This window comes from Lolium perenne, chromosome 3 (assembly GCF_019359855.2).
Source record: "Lolium perenne isolate Kyuss_39 chromosome 3, Kyuss_2.0, whole genome shotgun sequence".
Lineage (NCBI taxonomy): Eukaryota > Viridiplantae > Streptophyta > Magnoliopsida > Poales > Poaceae > Lolium > Lolium perenne.
The window spans coordinates 16499967-16509318 of record NC_067246.2 but is presented as its reverse complement, the minus strand read 5'-3'; the positions used below and the strand labels follow the sequence as shown (position 1 = coordinate 16509318).

Below are 9352 nucleotides of genomic sequence, written 5' to 3'. Positions count from 1 at the left end.
ACCATCACCTCATCCTCTGCCCCACCAGCTCTTAGCAAAAACTAGATTTAGATGTGCTCCTTGGCGCACGATCCCGTGAAGATCCTGCTAATATTCAGTTTGTATACGAACAATTAAAAGTAAGTGCTGATATGACAATACATTTCTTTTTTTTAACTCCATGGATTGCATTACTAAACCTGATAGAAAAGGAATAAGTCCATCGGACAGAAAGTCAGGCTCTCCAGCCATTTGTGCACCTTTTGCTGTCAGCTCATGAGCTACCCGATTACAAGTTCTGGGGCACTACAGAATCATAAAGTCACAAAAATTATATCTAATGAAAACTTTGCTTCATTCAATGCTAACTCCCACAGAAGAGAGGTCGATCTTAAAGTCACAAAAAATAGATCTAATGAAAACTTTGATTCGTTCGGTGATAACTTGCAGTACTGCCCCCAAGCAACCATAGACGTTGATTTTGATCTATTCCTCTACAGGCGGCTGCTATTTCTTTGTCACAGCCACTGCACTTTTGTTCTCCTCCTTGCAAAGCATCCAGGACTCCTTGTGTTGGTATTGGACTGTCCATGCAAGATCCTCACTTGATCTTCCCGGTTTGCCTTCTCTGACATCACTACACTCACACCACCAGCACAACAAGAGAGTGACAATAGTGGACAGAGAGCAACAAAAGCTTATATACAATCAGGGAAATACGGGAATGTTCTATGAAGAGTAATAGAAGTAGGGAGAGACAACATTTACATAATCTGCCTATGGACAATGTGGCAACATGGTCTTCAAAGGCTACGACACAAAGGAAACGTGGCCATAATAGATGTTCACACCACTAAAAGAAAACACCGCTGTAAATGAGAAGATAAACTAATTGGCACTGAAAAGTGAGACAGCTGAAATAAATGTTACGAGTTGAAGATCAATTCATGTTTAATACAGAGTACAAAAAAATTGGACAATGTACCTCAGTTGTAGATTTTTTTCAAGTATATGCGGCTCAACGACAACTCACATGAAAAAGCTGTTAACTATAAAAACGTAAACTTAGTAAACAAAAGTTGTGAGATAATTAGCTACCTGGTAATCACATGTATAGAATATATGGAGATATACTGAAACTGCTGGGTTCTACTTCCCAATATAAAGGAGACCAGGTGATCCTAAATGAAGGATATGGTTTCCGTTGGATAGTTTTTTGGTATTTCAAGAACAAAAGGAACCATAGCATTCAGACGTCTAAAACATTCATACGAATAATTAGATAATGCCACCAGGCCCAGAATTTACAAATGTCAGTCTCCTAGCCTAGGTATGAGCCTACAAAAAAGCTGGCTACACACGGCCAATAGCCGCACAACCAAACAAAAGTAACACTACAATATTCGTAGTCATATCAAATCAAATATGAGTTCTTTACAAAATAGAAGACCGTAGCATGTTGCCATCTATTTCTAAGGCAAGCACCACCAGTATCACATATTATTTGTATGTACTCCGCTGTGATTTAGGGGCATCTATACACCCATATTCATGTACAAACACTCCGCTAGCGTACTGATCAGCCCACCAAAGATTCATCCGCCACCGGAACCACCTCCCCAACCCCCTGCACCGCCACGGCTTCTTTGGAGTCTCCAAGTTTAATTGATATAAGAAAGGACAAAAGTGTAAAACAGCTCTAGAGTGGAATGGAGTAATAGTACAGAAGACATACAGAAGTAGACACTATTTTCTAAGAAAACATACTCAAAACAGTAAGCAGCTGAAAAAATTAAGTACTTCAGAGACTGGTGAAATGATTGGCATGGATGGGGACCTTCATTAGAAAGTCTATGCGCCTAACCTCAGCAAATTAGATAGATTCCTTGTTGTTTCCTTCGACAGAAATGTTCAACTTATTCTTCAATTTCAATGCAAGTTGATCATCCCTTTCCTTCTCAACAACCTACAGTAGTTGCTAATGTACACAACATCACTAAGAGTATGGCAACCATTAGTAATGTCCAACACTCCAGCACCGAAAAAGAACAGCCATTTATAGAACTGCAAAGAACGGGACATGACATTTTAACACTGTATGTACTTCCCGTATCATGCAAAAAAAAAAAGAATCATAATGTATGGTAACTACATATGAGCATATTCTAAAAATACCAAGAAAATGAGCAACTCTGCAAGAATATTTAATAGCAATGTTACTAAATTTTGATATCTAAGACCAGCTTTTCAGCATGTCTATGCTTTTTTTTCCACATACGCAAAACTGCAGAGATGGCACTAAAAATATAAGAACATACAAATAAGTGACAGAAAGGTTAATACTACTTAAACATGCTTAATTAGAGTGAGCGCATGCTAAACTGAGAGGCCCATGAATTTTATTTAGGCAATAACATTTATGCACCAGATGAAAATGGCATAGGAAAACATGACTACAGTTTGAGTAGTTTGTAAAACTAGATAAGATCCTGAAATAAGCCCCATTAGTAATGCATAGCACCAGGGATTAAGCAGGACAAACGTTTCAGAAACCAATTTTTCTTTATGATGTTTCACAGATCACTGTTCGATGCAAGCCAAGAGCTTTCCTTTGATGGCTGTAGCTGAAGATAACAACAGGACTGAAGTGGATCTTTGAAACTAATATTACAACTGTAGCACCTGAAAAGAAAAAGGCAGAGACACGATTATCTGTCAACGCACATAATCTTAACTTCATAATATACAGGATGCATAAAGCAATAAACCCTTTGTCTTGAGTTGCTGAGTAGTGTGCTCAGCTTAGAATCACGGACCTTTGTACACGAATCAAGCAGTAAGCAATCATTATCACGGTTGAACGTGCCCCTTTCTTTTCCTTCTCTAATTTTTCTAAGGAGAAACTTTTTTTATAAATGGAAAAGCCTCTGAAGATGGATTAGATCTACACAAACTGAAAGTGCATGGCATTTATACTTGCTAGTACAGCTAAAGGTAAGCAGGCCTGCTTTCTTTAGTTGTTAGGAATTTTAGTAGGACTTTTAATTAATAACCTGCAATATTGCCGATGCTTCTTACATTTACTCACTGTATAACCTCAACCTCACTGCCCAACCAAATGGAAGATTTCCATTTATTTAGACCACCTTTTTAACATCACCAGCACTTGTGGGCAGTGGGCACATGAGCAGTGACCTTTATGGAATATAAAATGGCGAAGGGCGATGGATTACATGATGCTTAGAAGTAATGCCTCCTCCAACTCCAAGTAAAACCATTTGAGTAAATCTTGACCTCACAGGATGCTATATCCGAGTTGGGAGATACACTGCAAGCTGTAAATGATGCTGACTACCTCTTGACAACAACACATGGGAATCCACATGTCTACTGACCTCATCCTAATCATGAAACACCATGAACAAAAAAACGAGAAATTAACTATTTTCTAAAATTGCATCTCCAGAATATCCTGAATAAAATTATACTATATTGTAGCATGCCAGAGCAATATTTTTTACATGAGAGACTATTTATTCGCTCAAACTGAATGGGGCTTTGCATTTTGAGCTATTAATCTATAGTTTCAATCATTAAACTTCCTAACCTCTAAACCATTTGCCTTGAAGATGTGGTTCATATCCAGAGATGCGATCAGACAAGCCGTAGGTTGTCCTTGAACCTGCATTTTAATAGTGTTATAACTAAATCAGATGCAGAATTTGCAGAGTTAAAGAAAACTAAAGCATGCTCTATATCACCATAATAAAGGTTTATCTGTAATGCGTAAATTTTTAATTTGAACAAAAAGATCCCAACTCTCAAATACACTGTAGCTTACAATGGATTTTAGTGTTGTTGGTGCAGCCCGAGGCTGCACCCTCTCTCTCTTTTGGACCTCTGCTCTCGCACGAACAAGGCAAGGAGGTGGGAGACGACGACTAGAGTAGAGATACAGGAAGTTTTGCCGACCGGCGCACGGAGCGCCGCCGTGGGCTCTCGAACGGCCGAATCCTTTCTCCTTTTTTAACTCGCAGTGCTCCAACGAGCAGTACACAGGGGTTCTTATACGGGGCAAAGACACATGCGCACGCACGCATGTTGCCCACCTTGCCCACGCACATACACCACTCAGCTCACGATCCGCACACTCCGCCCGCCTGCATGAAGTGCTCTAACGCGAAGGACGGGGACGGCTGCAGCTGACTGACTCGCTAACAGCTAACTGAACTCACGCACACAAGCATGCCTACGCGCCCGGACACGCACACACACACTCGTCATGGCTTATGCTATCAATCACGCCCTAAACCATGACCTAGTGCTCGTCGATGTCGTCGGCTTCGCCGCTGCAACGGCCTCCACCTTCGCCCGACGATGCCTCCATGTTCTCCTCGACGATCGCATGCCGAGCTTCTTTTCCACCGGCGACACATGTCAAGCTCCTTGGCGACGCACGCCGAGCTCCTCGATGACGCCACGCCCCGGCTCGCGCACACGATCACGCACTGACGTGATCGACGTGGCCGTCCTGCGCTCCGCTAGACGCGTTCTCCTCCGGTGATCCGCACGCCCTCGGCTCACGCACATGCCGCGCCCTAACGCAAACAACGTGGCCGCTCGAGCTGCCTCACCCGCCGCATGAACGGCTTCTCCACGCCGCGCCACAGCAGCCTCTGCGCCACCACGCAGGTCCGCCGCGGCCGCCACGCTCCCCGCACGCACGGCATGGCCAGGCTCCACGGCCTCAGGCCATGAAGGCTCTGATACCAATTGTTGGTGCAGCCCGAGGCTGCACCCTCTCTCTCTCTTGGACTTCTACTCTCGCATGAACAAGGCAAGGAGGTGGGAGACGACGACTAGAGTAGAGACGTAGGAAGTTTTGCCGGCCGGCGCACGGAGTGCCACCATGGGCGCTCGAACGCCCGAATCCTTTCTCCTTTTTTAACTCGCAGTGCTCCAACGAGCAGTACACATGGGTTCTTATATGGGGCAAAGACACATGCGCACGCACGCACGTTGCCCACCTTGCCCACGCACACACACCACTCAGCTCACGATCTGCACACTCCGCCCGCCCGCATGAAGCGCGCTAACACGAAGGACAAGGACGGCAGCAGCTGACTGACTCGCTAACAGCTAACTGAACTCACGCACACAAGCATCCCTACGCGCACGGACGCGCACACACACACTCGTCATAGCTTATGCTATCAAGTGTAGCCAGATAAAATTCTTTTGGCCTCCGTACCAAATTGCACATTAAGCATAAGCATCTGATCCATGGATCTGAATACTAATTATAAAGTGCATAACACCAGAAAGTTTAGCACACAGTTGGTCAATACCTCACTACAACAAATAGCCTTATCAAACCCCCTTTATCTGTCGTATATTCCAGCACATAGACCCTTAATTTTGCTTGATATGATATAATCATATAGCAAAACACATGACACATTTTCTTACCACATGGATTAAGCACTGATAATCTAAAAATGCAGCTCTAGAAATAACAGTACATGTATAGAAAAGGCACAGAAACGGTAAACCACATGAACCAATGGTTCTTGAATAAAATAACTCAAGATTTTTCTCGCGATCACGCATACACATATCCGTATAATTGCATGATAGCATATATCAAGGGAAAAAATCATTTATGCGAAAACAATAAAAGCCATCCAAGTTGGTGACTTGAGACCAACAAAATTTCCAGAAATCAATTATTTTCTAGATAGACCAATTTACAACCACCAAGAGCTCCATACACGATTAGATTTTGATATCAAACTTGCATCAAAACAAAGGGAGGGTAGTGTAGAAAAACTGACAATATGATATACTACAAATACATGATAAAATGTATTTATGCTGAGTAGTATAAAAAATACCTAGGGCAAGAGGTTACCGGCTGGTAGGCGCTAGACGTTGTTGATCTTTACATTAACTGGAATGTCACCATTGACCAGTGCAATACCGCATCTGTGAGCACCATCTTGGGTCAACGTATTCAAAGCTACTCATTTGGCAGTAGGATGACAATATGCATATCATTTCAACTTCATCTCCAACTATGTTAAAAAATTACTGAAGAGTGTAGTACCTTCAGATCATACGATCTGGCCATCAGACACATAAGCTTGGACCCAAGCAACAAAAAACAGTTTTGTAGCGGATGAAGAATATAACACCTTTCCCTCAGGAATATCACAAATCAAGTGTTATTAATCATGTAGAAGGAAATGAACGCAACTGTTGCTCAAGCAACTCAGTAGAAAACTATACAGAAATAAAAGAACACCACTCTACACAACTGAAGTGGGCATTGCCAAGGGCGTGAAGAGAAGGGGATAAAAATAACCTACACAAAAAAGACGGATTTCATCAAATAAGGGAAAATAGATGTCCATGAATGAGGAAGTATCACGGGAGAGAGGGAACTGATCTACCTGAGGGTACTTTATGTCCAGGTGTAAGGTACCACATAGGAATAATAATTCTTGAAAAACTTCAGACCGGATGTTAGCACAGATCCCTCACAGGCCCATGTTGTCCAACCGAGACACACCAAAGCTCGACTCGTTGGGCCATATATATATTTGACGGAAAAGGATCTACGAAACACTTAAATTCGATGGCTTTAGAGGGCACATACAAATAAAGTATCAAAATAATATTTTAGTTAGTCAAAAGGTGCAGACATTCAAATATAAATATTGATATAGCCCATGCAAGTTTAGGACCAAGTTGACTTCGGTTTCAATAAAATGTCAAGAAGATTGATGAAAAGGCTTGAAATTCATAGCAGTTTCCAGTTCTCCATCACACAAAAGAGATACTACCATAGCCGGTCCAAGTTTAGGACCAAGTTCACTTCTGTTTCAACAAAAAGTCAAGAAGATTGATGAAAAGGCTTGAAATTCATAGCGGTTTCCAGTTCTCCATGACACAAAAGAGATAGTATCATAGCCAGTGCATGTTTAGGACCAAGTTCACTTCCGTTTTAACAAAAAGTCAAGAAGATTAATGAAAAGGCTTGAAATTCATAGCGGTTTCTGGTTCACGCCACATTAACAATTTTCATAATACACACCTATAGCTTTGAAGACCAACAAAGTAATATCTTTTAAGAGAAGTAGGAATTGACAACTGATCATGCAGTGCAGGAAAAATGTACTTGTTATGATTGGATATCTGCATAGCTCCTTCATCCTAGCTTGTGATCCTACCTACTGCAACATTGGTACCTGAAGAGTGGACTCCACGCACCAAGAGCCGACAACAATGTGTTCTGCCCAACCAGTTTCGTTGTCGGAAACCTCATCCACGCGTATAATTGACAAAGCATCTGATGAGAAGCAATAAGGCACTTTATTGACTGGCCAGCAGCATATATATTGATAGAAAATATTCCCATAACTTGTAGCATAATTAAAGATGGTGGCGAATAATTAGTTACGACCAGACTGTCTCAAGGGGAAAACTTCGAATACCTCGTGAATAAATTAGAAAGAAACATAAAGAATCAAAACATGTATGAATTGGGCGCTCAAACAAAGAAAATATGGAACCATTCTACAACCATTTATTGTTCGTGAACCCGCACCATACAAATGACTAACGTGTAGAAAAATATGGAATCAATTTTCTCAATAGAACAATTGGCAGCCACACCAAGAGCCCCATACTTAATTAAATTTCTGGATCAAATGGCTAGCAGGCATCACAAACCTAATCAAATAAAAAGATAGATCTGTAACCTGTGGGAACTAAATAGAGGAAAATAACATAAATCTTGATCAGGGGGAGATGATTACTAATGTGTAGACCACGTCCTTAAGTCTTGCCGTCCATGCTCGAGCTGTTGACAGAGACGATATAGGCAAAGAATGCAAATCTGCAAAAGATAATTCAACTCTTACGTAAACATTTGAGAAATAGGCGGTGAACTTATGCGTCTATGTACTTGATATAGCTAAAAAGTACCAGATGCATCGTAATAAGTTGCCTAGAGATAATTTGTTGGCATCCTAAAGGACCCTGCTCTTGCTCTTGATCAACACAACAACCCTGTTCTTGATCAGCAAAAAAGACACTGAAATTATCTAGTACTTCTCAAACAGCTGAGAAAGCTGTACATGGGCTTCGAGGGAGAGATATATTATTTGATGGGTGTCTCAAACAGTCAAGCACATATTATTTTCTTCGAAATTTACTCATACATATCATTAGTGGTAGCTTGCACATGAAAGTCATATATCAAACATGCAAGTTGCACAGATGGGAGTCATCCTTATTGACGCTAAATTCAAGAAAAAAAACTAATTAATTTCACCTATGGTCTGCTTGTATTTTCATCAAACACCTTGCATGCATCGTGGAGAGAACCACCTGACATGTAAATTCCATCAATTCATGGGCAGGTACATCACTAACCAGATAGACGTAGACGTAGTAGATATGCAGATGTTGCTCAAGCATCTCACTGGCAATTTGTACAGAAGACCCACACACACTCGTATAGACAAGAAAGCAGAGAAAACAAACCTGTATGTCTATCGCTCTGACGAGGTCGATGCGCTCCACAAGGTTAATCCCCTCCTAAGCAGGGCAACCTCCCCTAATTTGCTGGCACTGAGGAGCCCTCCTTGCGGCGTCTGGGCCGAAGAACACGACGGCGATGGCAGCAACGTGACGAAGGAGGATGCCTTGGCGATGTGTTGCCGTTGCTCGGGCTTGGCCAGGGTCGAAGAGATGGAGCTCGACCAGCCGCTCAACAAGACGAAGACGAGCAGGGGACGGAGTGAGATGCGACGGCGGGCGCGCGCGGAGAAGAGTGTGGAGAGGAGGAGCTACAACGCTCCACCGGCAGCGCCTCTCCCGCGCGCTCGCACCATGCTCCGCCAGCGGCGCTACTTCCACGGAGGAGCAAGTAGAGAATGAGATCGAGGCGAGGGAGTGGGAGGCGGCACGAGCGGCTGCGGCGGCGGCGGTCGAGCAGGCATATGGGGATTAGGTTTGGTTTCTCTCTCACTGCAGGGAGATATTTTTGCACAGGCCCAATCTCCAAGTGACACGTGGCCCAACCGTGAGAGGAGGAAATCGCCCAACCGGTGTACGCCTAGTGGCTAACGTGGATAGGCTGCGAGACCCCCTATGGGGCATCTATTATACCTTTAGATGGAATTCCCGTAACACACTGAGTCCAACCATATCTTTCCTTGGTACGGAGAAGGTTCGTCGCTCGAATAGTGGCAGTAAGACCCGGGGAATAGGACCAATTACTATTCATCAGGAAACCCAGAACCACATAGTATACCCATTTTAACCATCTCAACGCCATGAAGCTAGTTCACCAGACAAATGTTGC

The 9352-nt window shown here is 42.9% G+C and overlaps 1 long non-coding RNA gene across 32 annotated transcripts; it reads right to left on the bottom strand.

Moving 5' to 3' along the window:
- Positions 1-204: 204 nt before the first annotated feature.
- Positions 205-8988, bottom strand: LOC127341110 (uncharacterized). Of its 32 annotated transcripts, XR_011754624.1 has the most exons (8): positions 8530-8988; positions 7991-8373; positions 7800-7879; positions 6432-7330; positions 5874-6343; positions 965-3661; positions 748-848; positions 205-616 (listed from the first exon to the last, which is right to left on the bottom strand). It is a non-coding gene; the product is annotated as an uncharacterized lncRNA (long non-coding RNA). The 32 variants fall into 32 exon arrangements; XR_011754618.1 differs by having other exon boundaries at positions 748-3661; XR_011754605.1 differs by having other exon boundaries at positions 205-848.
- Positions 8989-9352: the final 364 nt, after the last annotated feature.